The 15,835-nt window shown below is 35.7% G+C and overlaps 2 pseudogenes; both read right to left on the bottom strand.

Moving 5' to 3' along the window:
- Positions 1-4,956: 4,956 nt before the first annotated feature.
- LOC143394703 (aldo-keto reductase family 1 member B10 pseudogene) lies at positions 4,957-6,411 on the bottom strand (annotated as a pseudogene).
- An 8,155-nt stretch (positions 6,412-14,566) lies between these two features.
- Positions 14,567-15,503, bottom strand: LOC143393932 (olfactory receptor 4L1-like; annotated as a pseudogene).
- Between the last annotated feature and the right edge of the window lie 332 nt (positions 15,504-15,835).

The raw sequence follows: 15,835 nt of genomic DNA, 5'->3' as shown, positions 1-15,835 counted from the left end.
ACTCAGTGAGACCCTGTCTCTAACTAATACACAAAATAGTGCTGGGGATGTCAATCAGTGGTGGAGTGCCCCTGAGTTCAATTCCAGTAACAAAAAAGAAGTCACTTTTTCTGTCTAAAGCTTTGTCTAAATAAGAGTTACAATCATCATGGAGAAATTGAGAAATAATATTTAGTCTGTATACTAGTCTCTAGGGTAGAAAGTATTCATTCTGGGATGGAGGGTAACAAGGTAATCTTTTGGAGTGCTGAAATCAGTGGAATTTCTCTCTTTTACTACAGATATTTTTAAAAATCATGTATTTGTGTTAGTTTAATATAAAAACATTTAACAAATACATAATTAATACTTTGAGACTACATAGTTCACTGTTGTAGTGGATTATATGGAAGAGAAATGACTACTGATTAGAACAAATTACTGCAATGTGAAATATTCAGATGCTGGTTTGATTTTTAGTTACATGTAATACTTTTTAAAAGTGCTATGAAATACACAAATACAATTTGGCCCCAAAAAAAGAAAAGAAAGAAAAGAAGAACAGTAAAGTGTTGATTGATACATGATGCAATAGGAAGGAACCTGAATAAGACTGTTCTGTATGAAAGAAGAAGACAACACAAAACAGTTGTGTAAAATATCCAGACAAGGAAACTGTTAGAGGCTGAAAGGTACACTGGAAATTTACATAATGTACATGAGGATATATTTATCCTGATGAAAAGGTTTTAGAGTTATATCATGATAATTTCTGCACAGTAGCTGTGCAAGAATGTTATAATATTATGGAATAAGTAGTTAAAATACAGGAGCACATATTTGATGAACACACAAACGCAAAGTCCCACATGCATTAGCAAACATACTCAGCCAAAGAGATCTGAAATATAACAAAATGTCTTTAATGTCCTTAGAAGTATGGTATATTTCTACACGTACATAACATACTGTGGTAAATTTCAATTCCTAGTACCTGTCCTTTCCCTGTACTCATCCCTCTGATCATCTTCTTCTCTACTAGTCTGTCTTATTTTGTTGTGATACCTTTTTCTCTTTGTTGTTTCTCTCCAGATATCCACATATGAGAGATAATATTTGGCCCTTAATCTTGAGTCTGCATTATTTCACTCAACATTATACTCTCTAGTTCCATCCATTTTCCTTTAAATGACATAATTTTGTTCTTCTTTATAACTGAATAAAACTCTATGGTGTATATACACCATATTTTCTTCATCTGTTCATATGTTGATGGATATCTAGGCTTGTTCCATAACTTGGTTATTTTTATTGTGCTGCTACAAGAATAGGATTACAAGGGAAATTGCATGGAAATGGAAGGAGACCCTCAGGGGTATACAAAATTACATACAAGAGGAAGTGAGGGGAAAGGGAAAAAATACAAGGGGGAGAAATGAATTACAGTAGAGGGGGTAGAGAGAGAAGAAGGGAGGGGGGGAGGGGTGATAGTAGAGGATAAGAAAGGCAGCAGAATACAACAGACACTAGTATGGCAATATGTAAATCAATGGATGTGTAAATGATGTGATTCTGCAATCTGTATACGGGGTAAAAATATCCCACTTGAATCAAAGTGCAAATATGATATATCAAGAACTATGTAATGTTTTGAAGAACCAACAATAAAAATTTTAAAAAAAGAATAGGATTACATGTATCTGTGTAATATTTGACAATTTGTTATCGGCAGTGATAATAGAATGTCAGATGTTAATCAGGCATAATGAAAGCAGTAAGCCTAGACAGGTTATTTTAGATAAGTAACTCATATCTGGGATGACAAGTCATAGATCTTATCTAGGAAGTTAAATAGTGGTCCTGAATCAATAATAAATATCATAGTATCTGCATATTTTTGGTGCAAACGAGTAAGATGAAGAGAATACATTAGGTTTCTAATCAATTGTCAGAAATAACTAATTATGCTTATCTAAAGACCTTCATGGTGTCTTGGAGACCAATTCCTTTAGGTCTTTGTCCTCTCAAATAAAATAATAATCTATTGCACGTTTTGTATTGATAGTTATACTTTTTTTTTCTAAAAATGTGCTTTGTTACATTCCATTTCTCAATTAAGAAAATTAAATAGAAGAAAATGTTTAATCATTCAAAATTATGCCTAGTTTTTCTTTTTTTTAAATTTTTTTTTTAGTTGTAGTTGGACACAGTATCTTTATTTAAAATTTTTTTAAATGTGGTCCTGAGGATGGAACCCAGGGCCTCAACATGCTAGGTGAGCACTCTACTGCTGAGCTACAATTCCAGCCCTTCCTAGTTTTTCTTATACATGAAAAAGAACAATGGCATTATTCTGAACAACATTAAAACTAAAATAAGGAACTTTAATTTTACAAAGTAAATACAATATTCAGTCAAGTATTCTTTCATTCAAATGTTTGTCAAGTTCAGACAGAAAGGCAATAGGAGATGATGAAAAGTGAATAAAAGAGGTAAAGGAAGGAAGGTAATGTTTGTTGGGGCTTCTTTCCTATTAGAGTCAATGCTGCTAATAACTTTGAACATACATAAGTAATCTTGCATGAAAAATATATCTGTAGAGTAGATCCTTAGGAGTAAAAAAAAGTTAAATATATCAGTATCTGGAAAGAAAGCACAGAAAAATCAAATAAACAAAAATACATATGAAAATACAGAACTAAAGATGAAAAGAAAGAGTGATAATGCCCAAAGAGATGGGTGAACTCAGAAAGTCGTGGACAGACAGAGAGGAAGGGGCTGGAAATGAGAGGGAGGGGGAGCAGGGGAGTATCCTTGGAAACACAAAGTCTTAATTTTGGATTTTGTGGAGTTTTTATTTCCTTTTTTATATAATTACAGACTTTCTTTGGCTGCCATTTCTCAGTGTATAACATAGTACATTAGAATTGGTTAAAAGTAGTATCTTAGAGCTTTACTAGTCCAAAATAATCTCTACCTCTGAGAAACTTTTTCATGTTAGGGAATTTTATAACATTATAAAGATATACATTAGTGTGCATTCATGTGTAAGTTTTTAAAAATTACTTTTTAGAATTACTAATACTAATGATACACATTAGTGATACTTATTGTGGTATTTCTATACATGAATATACATTGACTATTGATCATGTCCATCCACTTTTCTACCCTCTCCCCTCATCCTTCTGCTTTCTCCCCTTTGCCTCCTTATCAATCAATAATAATTTCTCTACTGTTTTCAGCTTTTTCTGCTCATGTTTTTACATGTGAGAGGAAGTATGCTCTACTTGTCTGTGTGCCTTGTTTTGTTTGTCATGCTGCTCACTTGTTCCCATTCATTTTAATACAAATGATAGGATGTCATTCTGATTTATGGCTGAATCACAATCCCTGGCATAAAGACCACATTCCCTTTATCCATTCAGCTGTTGATGGGCCCATAGAATGATTGCATGTCTTATCTATTGTAAATAGTTTGTGAACAGTATTGATATAAATGTGGGTCTGCCAGTATCTTTTACTACATTTCTTAAGGATATATACCTAGGATTTGAATAAATGGATCATATGGAAGTTCCATTTTTAGATTTTTGATAAAGCTCAATACTCACACACACACACATACATACACACACACGCTTTGTTACATTCCATTTCTCAATTAAGAAATTAAATAGAAGAAAATATTCAATCATTCAAAATTCTGCCTGGTTTAAATTCATTTTTTATTTGTAGTTGGACACGTTATCTTTATTTTAAATATTTTTTAAATGTGGTGCTGAGGATCGAACCCAGGGCCTCACACATGCTAGATGAGCACTCTATATAATTTATACCGGGGATTGAACTCAGGGTCACTTGATCACTTAATCATATTGCCAGCTCTATTTTTTATTTGATTTAGAGACAAGGCCTCACTGAGTTGCTTAGCATCTCGCTTTTGCTCAGGCTGGATTTGAACTCCTGATCCTCCTGCCTCAGGATCCTGAGCCTCAGGGATTACAGGTGTGCACCACTGTACAAGGATTTTTTTCATATAATTATTTACTGGCTGTTTTTATTTCTTATGAGAAGTGTCTATGCATGTCATTTGCGTATTTTTAACTGAAATGCTTATTTTATTGATGTTTGTGTTCTTAATATGTTGTAGAAATTAATTCTCTGTCAGATACATTCTTGCCAAAGATTTACCCCTACTTTAAGTAGTCTCTTCAGTGTATTAATTATTCTCTTCATTGTGCTTCAGAAGCTTTTAAATTTGATGTAATCCCACTTGTCAATTAACCAGTACATAAAAATATAACATTGTACATATGAATGCAACACCAAGTAACATTTGATAGATGTATATGTTCTATAATGATTACATCAGGTGAAACATTTACCTCCTCAAACCTCATCTTTTCTGTGTGGAGAAAACTCAAAATCTTTTAGATGGGAGCTTTTTGCTGACTTTGCTCTTACGTCCACTTTGAGTGAAAACATTTAACCTTGACCTTTTGAATTTGGTTTATTTCTTTTTTTTTACCTTCATTATTTTTTTAATTCTTTTTATTTTTGCATCCTCAATGGTAGCAGAGACCCTGTTGTTTAACAAACATTTGTTCAGATCAAATAAGTGGAAGAAATAGGCATTTGCTCATCTGAGTCATACTTCCCTGTGATAAGTCTTTTCCTGGTTCAACATATGGATCTAAATAAAACCTTGCTTAGGGGAAGGGAGGAGGACTAGGAAAGAAGGTTCTGGGAAGGAGATTGAGCAACTAATGTTGCATGCATGGACGATTAGAGCATTCAAAAAATCCTGTTATGTACAATTATAATACACTAATAACTTTTTTAAAAAATTTGCCTAGATTCTGACAAGATCAAGCACAATATAATTTCATATAAATTTAGCTAAAATGGGCCTCAGGGAGAGCAAATTCCACTTCAGTGAAGAGAAAGAATCCATCAGGTGTCTCATCAGGAGATTCAGCTGCAGTAATCGGCAGTGAAGGGGTAGTCCTGCAAATTAGCCTGGTCAGCCAGGACACAGATCCTCAGGTTTCTGTTGAAGCTGAGTAAGGTCTCCATCTCCTCATCACTCAATCGGAAGTCAAAAACCTGAAAGTACTCGAGAATAAGTTCTGGGGTCACAGACTTGGGATTCACCACGCATTCCTCTGGATATGGAACCAGATCAGAACCTGGGCTGGGGATTTTTTGTGCCTTGCAGGAATCTCCTTGATCTTAGGGTCCTCCAGTAGTGAAGGGTCTGCTGCTTTGGCCCCAGGTCTATCTGGAAAGCCCAGGGGGCTGTAGGCTGTGACCATGATGCCCTTAGAGTGGCAGTATTGGATCAGTTTCTCCTTGGTGAGGTATGGGTGACACTCCACCTGGTTAGTCACTGGTTCATATTTGAGTCCAGGCTTATTCAACATCTTCTCAATCTGGAAGTGGTTGAAGTTGGAAACACCAGGAGCTTTCACCAACCCCTCATCCACCAGCTCCTCCATGACCTCCCAGGCATCCAAGAATGTTTCTTTACTGATGAGGTTGTTGCCTTTATCATCTTTGGAGAATAAGTCCTTACCAGCCTGAAATCCCTGGGGCCAATGAATAAGGTAGACATCCAGATAGTCCAGTTTCAGATCTTTGAGGGTCTTCTGACAGGCTTCCTTCACAAGCTTCCTCTCAAAGAAGGTGCACCACAACTTTCTCATAATAAAGAGGTCCTCCCGCTTCACCACCTTCTCTTGCATCTTCTGAGGGGTCACTGAGGTTTCAGAGAGGGTTGTTATCTGGTCAGGGAGAGCCAGGCATGGGTGATTTCAAGGCATGGGCAGGAATACAAACAAGTTTAGAAATCTTAGGAATTTATAGTAAAACAGAAATTAATTTTCCATGACTTTGTGATGAGATGGTTCCCAATCTTAAGATGGAATTAGGCTGGGTTCCTTATAAAACAAAATGTGTACATGTGTGTGTGTGTGAAGAACAAATGATCAGAACTACAAGTTGAAGGTCAGCATTCGTGTGGACACCTGCATGTACATCTTATTTTTTTCTGAAATTTATCAGGTTTTAATTTATGTAAAATAAATGAACTATTCCTACGAATATAGTAAAAGTGTAACAGGGGTTCACTTGATGCTTTGACTCTATCCCTTGTTGCTTTGAAAGTTACAAGCTTTTTTTCTTTTTCCCAACCTTCTTCTCTCCTATCTTCTCCTGAGGAATGATGTCTTATTTGGCTCACGGTTCTGAAGTTGAGATGTGCAAGATCAGGCAGCTGCCTCTAGTGAGGTCCTTCTTGCTCTGTGGACTGTCTCCATGTGAGATAGAACTAGCTTTCTACCTTGGGTCTCTCTCCCTGTTATTACAATGCGGTCATGGAGGCCAAATCTCATGACCTGGTCTACCTACCTCCAAAAAGCCCCACTGCATAATACTATATAGCTTTGAGAATTAACTTCAGCCTGAGTTAAGAAGACTACAAATAAGCAGACCATCACTGACAGTTTCCCTAAATATGAAATCCTTGGGTCTGGTGTTATCCTCTAAAATTTGTCAAAGTGTTGCTTGAGTGACACTTCCATTTTCTTTCTTTTTTTTTAAGAAATTTTATTTATTTTTTAGGTGTAGATGGACACAACATAATGCCTTTATTTTTATGTGGTACTGAGGATCGAACCCGGGTCCCACCTGTGCTAGGCAATCGCTCTAACACTGAGCCACAATCCCAGCCCGAACTTCCATTTTCTTAATGATAGATAATCATCTTCTGGAGCAATACATGGCTGACCAACTATATGCCTACCCAATTAAAACAGTAGAGCTTTCAAGTCTAATGAAGAACTTCTTTATTAGGGGTGATTATTTTGTAATTTATATATTTCACATTTTTAATTTTAGTAAAATGAGTTATTTTAGTTTGTAATTTAAGAAGTAGTAGCTGCAGTTAATTTTAATAAATAAATCATTTCCATCTTTCCAGATATATAGCAAACAGACTCTTTTACTCAGGAGAGAAAATGAGGCATAAATGGGACAAGTTGAATAGAATATTTTTGAAAAGTCAGAGAGTTTTTGATAGTGTAACAGAATGGGTGACTCAAAATCTTGTTTTATGTAATAATAAATTACTAATGTTGAAAGGAGTTGATACCCAGGAGTTTGAAGAGGATGTAAGTGTGGGAAGCCATCTGTGATTTACATGAGGGTCTTCTCCAGGAATGGTGGCCAGGGAGATTTGGGTTTGGTATGTGAACTATCCAACTACCCGTGGCCCTCCCAATAGATTGCCCAACGCACGTGCCTTCTATCTCTGCTCCGCTAGGAAGTTCCCCCATAGTAGCTCAGGAGATGGGTGTAACCCGTTGGGAACTGGACAGCCTACCTTTAACCTTTTTTGATGAAGAACATTCTATGGAAGGCCTTTGTTGTTTCCTAATATAAATAAAACAGAGCCGGGCTTCATTTTGTCAGTATAGAACCTTGATCTGTATGATCAAATTGCCCATCCTGCCCCCACTCTTGAAATTACTTTCTGTGTTCTATGATATTTTGCTGTTTTATTTCTCTTAGCTTTTATTTCTCACCCAGCCCATTCCACCAAGGGGAACCCAGTTTTGCCATTCATATTTCCTGTTACTATATGAGAATTAATTTGCAGATATTAAGGTGCAAACTCTTAAATGAAAAGATTAAATTTTTCCCTCATATATGTACTTGAAATTATCACATTTATCAACTACCAAATATTTTTTCTCAAGGTTAAAAGTTTCCTTAATCTACTTTTCAGTTAGTATCACTGGAAAGAATGACTATTCTTATTTCTATCATTAAATATTTGTTTCTCTATTTTTGAATTCCTGTTAAATAAAACTTTGACAGAATTTACTCTTGTTTTAAATGTCTCCTTATCAACATAAATAATGTTCTAGACATATCTTTATACTATTCGTGTATCAAATTCTGTTTTTCTTGCTGTTTTATCTGTGTGAGTACACTGGAATCCATCTTTATGTCTGCCTCTCGGATTAGCCAAGCTTACACAACTAGGAACGAGACTAGCTTGGGAAAGTAGATGGTAAATGTGGATTTGTGGCTGAGTCACTGAGCAACTTGGTGGACAAGTAAGAATCAGTCGCAGGGAATATATGAAATCCCAGTTCTGGAAGAAGATTCCTGATTGTTAAAAGATTTCACTGATGGTCCTGGGGGAAAAAATATTTTTGATCTTTGTTTTTAGTCTTGTTTATAAATTTAGTTTCTTTCCAGTTGCCCAGTCTGACCTTGAAACCACAATCCTCCTGCCTTAGCCTGCCACCAAGCCTCACTGGAAAAAATATTCATTTGGAAAGGAATACCCCTGCAGGGAAGTGATTCAGGTGTTCAAAGATTAGTAATAGCTACTGCATTCCTATAGGGGAGTTGTTTACTCATTGCTAAACTGTAGGACTCCCTTCAGAGGAATAGTGAGCAGAAGGCTACAAACAAGTACTTAAAGGTCCAGTGTAAGGGCCTGAAGATATATTTGATAGGAAAAAAAAAAAGAAGCTTATTTCCTGTGGTGAAGGGATAGTACTGACCTACATTTAACATCTAATGCAATAACACAGCTCCAGAAATGTATAAGCACTTAGTCCAGATATGGGTGTTAAGCTCAGATCAGGCACTGTCAGAGAAAACCTAGAAGTCCAAAGTGTGGGAACAACTGGATGTTGCTCATGAAAGATTTACCCCAGCAGTCTCCCTACCTTAGAAGAGCCAGAACCTCATGCTGCTCAAAGAAGCTTCAGGCAACAGAAGACCCTTTTGTTTGCACCTGACTTCCTCTCCAAGAGGATAACTGAAGTCCCAGTGACACTCCTGGGCCATGCCAGGCCTGACAAAGGAGGAAAAAGCCTGTACACTGAATAAATTAAAAGACATAGCTTTCATGTTTTGATAGGTTCCATGGGTGTACTCCTGGAATTGGATTTTTTAAGAGCAGTCTTGTTGAGATAGAATTACCATACCATAAAACTCCCTTATATATGTGTATAAGTTGAAAGTGGTATATTCACACAGCTATGAACAAACATGAGAATCTTATTTTAGAATGCTTTCATGTCCCACCAAGAAAAATCCACACTATTTTGGTAGACATGCCTAATGTGGTTCACACACAATAAGGTTTTATTTGGTGTCCTGTACTGAGGCATGTTACATTGCAGATGAACACTAAAGTCACTACGCTTGCTGGCAGGTTCTTTTTCCTATTATTAGTGGTGTTGAAAGACTGAAAAGATAATTTTTCCTTAATGAAAGATTGTTCTTGTATGGATTTTAGGGAAATAATTCACAACATTGCCTGATTAGTAAAATTTAAGATCTCTGCATTGCCTCAAATCTACAGATGTATCTGGAAACTGGAACTATTTGTAGCTATAAACTATATTCCTTGAAGTTTAAACTATATTATAAGGTCAGCATATTGTCAATTTAAAGTACATGCAATGAATTTCTGGGCATTAAGCCTTTTCCTGGGAACCTATATAATAACTCCTGAGTCTTTTCAAAGCCTTTTTTATCTCTTTATTTCTTAATGTATAAATGGCTGGATTGAGGAGAGGTGTAAAAACAGAATAAAATACAACAAGAAATTTGTCCAACCAGGTGATGTTGAGTGGCCACACATAAATGAAGATACAGGGCACAAAAAAGATCACCAGAACTGTGATGTGGGCACTGCAGGTGGACAAGGCTTTAGATGCACCACTTTTAGATCTCTGGCAAATGTTGCTCCCTGTGACAAGTGTACGAGGGAGACAGGCAGGACCAGTCTGTCATCTCCGAGGGGCTGAGCAAGAGGGTAAGTGTCACGGCCCAGTCCCCACCCAAGACTGGGAACCAACCACACTGAGCCAGGAGTTGTGTCAGCCTTGAAGGCGCAGCAAATCTCAATCTTTATTGCCTCTGAGGTGATTTTTATAGCAGAGTAAAGAGGAAGTAGAGTAGAGAAAGTAGTGGGAGCCTATAGGAAACAAGCACCTCCCTGTTACCCCAGGGACATATTCTAATTTAATCCTGTTATGCATGTGGAAGTCATACCCAGCTTTCCTATGGTCACGTATACAGAAGCCTTACCCAGAGATACCATGAGGCCACTTTTCTATATTTATGTACCCCCTGGAATAAATTACATAGACAGTACTGTCACAAATACTACTGCAAATATGTTTGAGATAGAAATTTATTAAAAGATAACTATGCATATTTGAGAGAAACAACTGACCCATAAAAACTCACATAGCTACTTAAAATAAGTTTTGTAACTATTATTTTTGAAAATGTTGGTGAATAATTACACACAACAGATTTATTGATTAATATTTGCATTTTGCATGTATATATAGGACTTAGATGATTTAATTAATTCTGTGATAACTACAGGTGAAATATGTAGTTATATTCTATAGTTCGTAATTATACTCTTTATTCTTAGGCTGTTAGTTTAAACATATTTTGTAATAACTAGGTTTATAACGTTTCTGTGTGTTTTCTTTTTTCTTTATGCTAAGAGCTATCATCATCTACTATGCATTCTTTGATAATAAAAATAATTTTATTCTCTTAAAAGTCAGGGACTACATGAAAAAGTTTTACTAGAACCAGTTCATGTTGATTCATGGGGAAATGACTATGGTCTTCCTACCTGGATCTGAGAGCATCGCTGAGGAAAGGCATATTACAGTTGTGTTTACTCTTGTTAATTCCATAGAAATTCTAGTAGAAACAGGTAGGAGGAGAAAATTTGTGGATTCTCTTTTGAAATTTTCAAAAGCTAATGAAGCCATTCTTTCCACCAGGTAGAGCACGGATCTTTAAAATAAAGGCATGAAAATATTTTAAGAATTATCTTAAAGAAAATCAAAGAAATGAGATGACTTACTAAACACACTTTTCTCTTAGAGCAGATTCTGTCTTCTGAAGTGTGCTTGTGTTACATCCATTTATGGGTGGAGATAGTGTCTGTGGAGGTGCTCTCCCTTAGCATGTCCTATATTCACCACCTGAAGCCATCCCTTGGGGGAAATTAACCCATTTTATGCTCAGAACACAAGTATGGAAATAATTACCTGGATAACACTTCAGATCTTCTTTATAAGAGTGATACCAAGTGTTGCATCCTCTTGAAGTCAGAAAAGGGAGATAAGTAAAAAATCAGGCAAATCAGCCCAATGTTAAAAATCAGTGAATATTTGAAACTTTATTCACTGGGACAATAAGCACAATAAGTTTCACATTATATTCAAATTTTATTTCCAAATTGCCAGAGAGGTCATACTCTGAAAGGTGTGATAGTCAGTGCCGTAACACATGTCAAGATTGTCTGAACTGATATAGAATCTTGGTCAAATGACCTGATGTAATGTTTATTCTATGATTACATGAGATGCTGACTGTTACATATTGTATGTCAAGTTATTAAGCTGTTTTCAGTTTTTTAAAAAGGACTTTGATATGAGTTCTAAATATATTTATTTTACTTCTTGAATTTAAAACCAAATTTATTATAGTACATTGATATATGAGACAGGGCTCATATTTAAGATGTACAATTTAATGAGTGTGAATACATGCATACAGCTGTAATAAGACCACCACCCTCTAAATAGTGACATGTGCCTTAGCCCCCAAAGCTCAGTTGTTCTTAGATAATCTCCTTCCAGATCTTCCATATATCCTCCCTCACAGGCAACCATCAGTCTACAATCTATCATGTGTTAGGGTTTCATGTAAAAAAACTGGAGTAGCATGCACTCTTTTTAAAAATTTTCTTGCTTGGGTGCTGTGACACATGCCTAATAATCTCAGTGGCTCAGGAGGCTAATACAGGAGGATTGTGAGTTCAAAGCTAGTCTCAGCAAAATCGAGGCCCTAAACAACTCAGTGAGACCCTGTCTCTAAATAAAATACAAAATAGGACTGGGGATGTTGCTCAGCAGTTGAGTGCCCTGGATTCAATCCTTGGTAACCCCCCCCAATTTTTTTTTATTAATCATAATTATTTTTATATTCATCATGCTATTTATATCAATAGAACATTCCTTTTCATTGCCAAATATTTCATTGTACTTAAAAGCCATAACTGTTTTCACATTCATGTCCTGAGGCACATTTGTGTTGTTTCCAGTTTCAGATTATTACAAATAAACCTTCTTTGCTTATCTGTGTACAACTCTGAGTGACTTGAATACTTTCAAAGTTAATGAGACTTGTTTTATGGCCAAGAATATTATCTAACTTGGCAAGTGTTTGTGCATTTCAAAATAGTGTATTCTGAAAAAGCAGCACTCTTAGGTGGGACTGCAAATTAGAACAACCACCTTTGATAACAGTATGGAAATTCCTCTAAAGACTACAAATGAAATCACCACATGACCCAGTTGTTCCAATCCTCAATATTTATCCCATACCTAAAATCAGCATATTATAGTGATATAGATTCATCCATGTTTACAGTAGTAAAAGTCCCACTAACCAAGTCATGGAAACAGTCCAGGTGCCTGTCCAATAAATGGATTTTAAAATGTGGTATATATATATATACACACACAATGGAGTTTAACTTAATTATAAAGAATAATAAAATTATGCAATTTGCATGTAAATGGATACCAGTGAATAATATTATGCTAAGTAAAATAAGCAAGACTCAGAAAGTCAAGGAATCACTGAGAAGGATACATCTTGGGGGGTTCTACTGCCACAAGTGATTAATCTGAATCTACTCATTATAAGATATTATGTATGTCATATAAAATATTATGAACATTATGAAACATTATATAAAACCTTATAAAACATTATCTGAACTCTGATAGACTCTACAAATTCTATTATTTATCACCATAAAAATATCAAGGAATAATTGAGGAATTGTTGAAGATTAATACATAATAAAGAGACATGGTGAAGCAGTACAATTTGTGGTTCCAGAGGTTTTACCTTGTTTATTTAGTTTGTGTTTAATAAAATTGAATGAGTCTATTGATGAGCTATTCATAAAATAGCACTGTGAATTTCCTGATTTGGAAATTATGCTGTCTTAGGAAATGCACTGAACTAGTCAGTAGTAAAATATCATTGAGTCTTTACCTTACTCTCAAGTTTGCAAACAAATATTATATGTGTCTACTTATAAAATACATGTATTACATATGAGATTATATATGCATATATAAATATGCATATATGTGTATCAGTCAGTATTCTATGGAGAAAGAGCACAAAAATGATGTGAGTGTCTATCTTTTAGAATACTGACTGGTGGAAAATCTGTCTCAGCAGTTGAAAGTAGGTAATAATCTGTAGCTGTTAGTGAAATTAATTATTTTCTTCCCTGGGTGTTTATACTACAGAAATTTTTACACAGGTTTACATGCAGAGAGGGTATAAAAATATTAATCATGAAAATGCTTGTATTATTAGGAAATTGAAGGTACCTTAGTTATTAATTAAGGCACAGTTGGTTATATTGAGTTTGATTTATATGATGAAAATATAACAACACTTTGATCAATGAATTCTCTCTAGAATTACCATATTGATGGGTTTGAGAAGAAAGAAAACTGATTGGCACTTATGCAAGTTAAATCACTACATTGGTAAGCATTATTTGAGGGACAATAGTAAACAATTTTCGAGTAAATGATAATATAAACACAAGAAAGAATTAATTTAGGAAAAAAAGGTAAAATATCAAATTCTATTGCATTTAGCTGAGGGTCAATTTTGATCTTAGCCTTTTATGTACATGTTCAAGTGGTCATGGATGGTCTATTTATTCCAAATTTAGGGTTTCTGTAGGCAATTATATCAGCTTTCCTAATCTTGTTTTTTCATGGTATAAATGCCAGGAATCCATGGGGGCTACTTTAGTTTTTCTTTGTTCAGGGGACGAACACTAAAGTAATGATCCTACTTGTTTTTAGAAAGGTGCATGATGTAAATCTGTACACAAACATGAATGAAAGATAAGACAAAAGGTGCAATGTCATTCTTGTTAGCTGTAATTTCTGTTAAGGAAAAAATGCATTCTTTTATCAATTGATATCATAAAAACAACTTGTTTGCTCTGTTACAAAATAATCTTTTGACTTGTTAGGATCCCCCAAAATGTAAATGTTTATGTCCCCGCCTGTGGGCTCAGAAGAATTCACATAAACTTGACTCTCCTTACTCATCTATAGAATTGAGCTGAAAGATCCATGATTTAAATAAAGTATAGAAATTCAGTTTTTCTCTCTTTTCAGTATCTACTAACTTTCTAAATATAGTTAATGAGCCAAATTTTCAATCAAAATACTTATTATATTAAAAAAATCAATTTACTAATACATATCTGAAATCAATTTCAATGAAAATATTTTTTCTCTCAATAAAACTGTATATATCAAAGAAATACAACAATGGGACATGTTGTAAAACTTTAAATGTATGATATAAAAATATTTAAAAAGCTACAAGGAACCTCCATTTCAGACCAACCTATTCTGACATGTAATTGATGTGGGTTTTCCACAAAACCCTTCATCTCCATGACTATTGTTTAGAAGGTGTGTATGGAGCTCATGTGTTGGTTCCTCAGTCTGTTTATGGCTGATTTCATCTCCTGATTCCTCAGTGTGTAATTAATGGGGTTCAGTAAGGGTGTAATGACTGAATAAAACACGGAAAGAAATTTATCCACTGAAAGACTACTGAACGGCCAAGTGTAAATGAAGATGCAGGGCCCAAAGAACAGACTGACCACAGTGATGTGAGCAGACAGTGTGGACAGAGCTCTGGGGAGCCCACCCGAGGATTCATGTCTCACAGTTACCAGAATGATAGAGTAGGAAGTAAGCAAGAGTATTAAGCAGATGAAGGACAGGAGGCCACTGTCAGCAACTACCAGCAACTCCAGAACATAGGCTGAAGTGCAAGCAAGCTTTATTACCAGGGGAAGGTCACAAAATATGTCGTCCACTATGTTGGGGCCGCAGAAGGGCAGGGTGACAGTGAAGACCATCTGGCTCATGGTGTGCATCAAGCCAACAGCCCAGGACAGCAGCACAGAGCCCACCAGCACCCTGCGGCTCATGATGGCTGTGTAGTGAAGAGGCTTGCAGATGGCAATGTACCGATCAACCGCCATAACTATGAAAAGAGTCATCTCACTGCCACCCAAGAAATGGAGGAAGAACATCTGAGCCATACAGCCCCACAAGTAAGTAGTTTTCTTGTCCCTGAGGAAATCTGCCACCATCTTAGGGGTCGTGATGGTGGAAAGAGACATGTCGAGAAAGGAGAGGTTTCCAAGGAGGAAGTACATTGGTGTGGAATGAAGGTGAGAGTCACAGATCACAGCGATCACAATGAGAAGGTTGCCATGATTGCTGCATAGGCCAGCAAAAATATGCAAAAGAGACAATTTCCAGTTCCAGAGTGCTGGTGAGCCCTAACAAAACAAACTCAGATATCCTAGAGCTGTTCTTCTTATTCATGCAGAAATTTTCAGAAAGCCTCTTAGATGAAAATCATCTGGAAAAAAAACCTGAAATTTTAATCAGGGATAGTTTTCAGGGAATGGACATTTAAGCAGTAAACTTTGGTTTCTATAGGAAGAGAGAAAATGGATATTTACAAATAAATAATTTTAATTAATAAAAGTGCCATTAACATTATTGCATGTTGTTCAGCCAGAGAGGCACAGAATATGAGAAATCTATTTAAAATTTCATACATCCTGTTTGCATACATAGATTGTATCTAGATACATTTGTTGTTTCTATTATGAATTCATGCATTTATGCTCTTGTGTTCAATGTGTTTGATG

This window comes from Callospermophilus lateralis, chromosome 3 (assembly GCF_048772815.1).
Source record: "Callospermophilus lateralis isolate mCalLat2 chromosome 3, mCalLat2.hap1, whole genome shotgun sequence".
Taxonomy (NCBI): domain Eukaryota; kingdom Metazoa; phylum Chordata; class Mammalia; order Rodentia; family Sciuridae; genus Callospermophilus; species Callospermophilus lateralis.
Note: the sequence above shows the minus strand (reverse complement) of the source record. Positions and strands in the feature narration are given on the sequence as shown.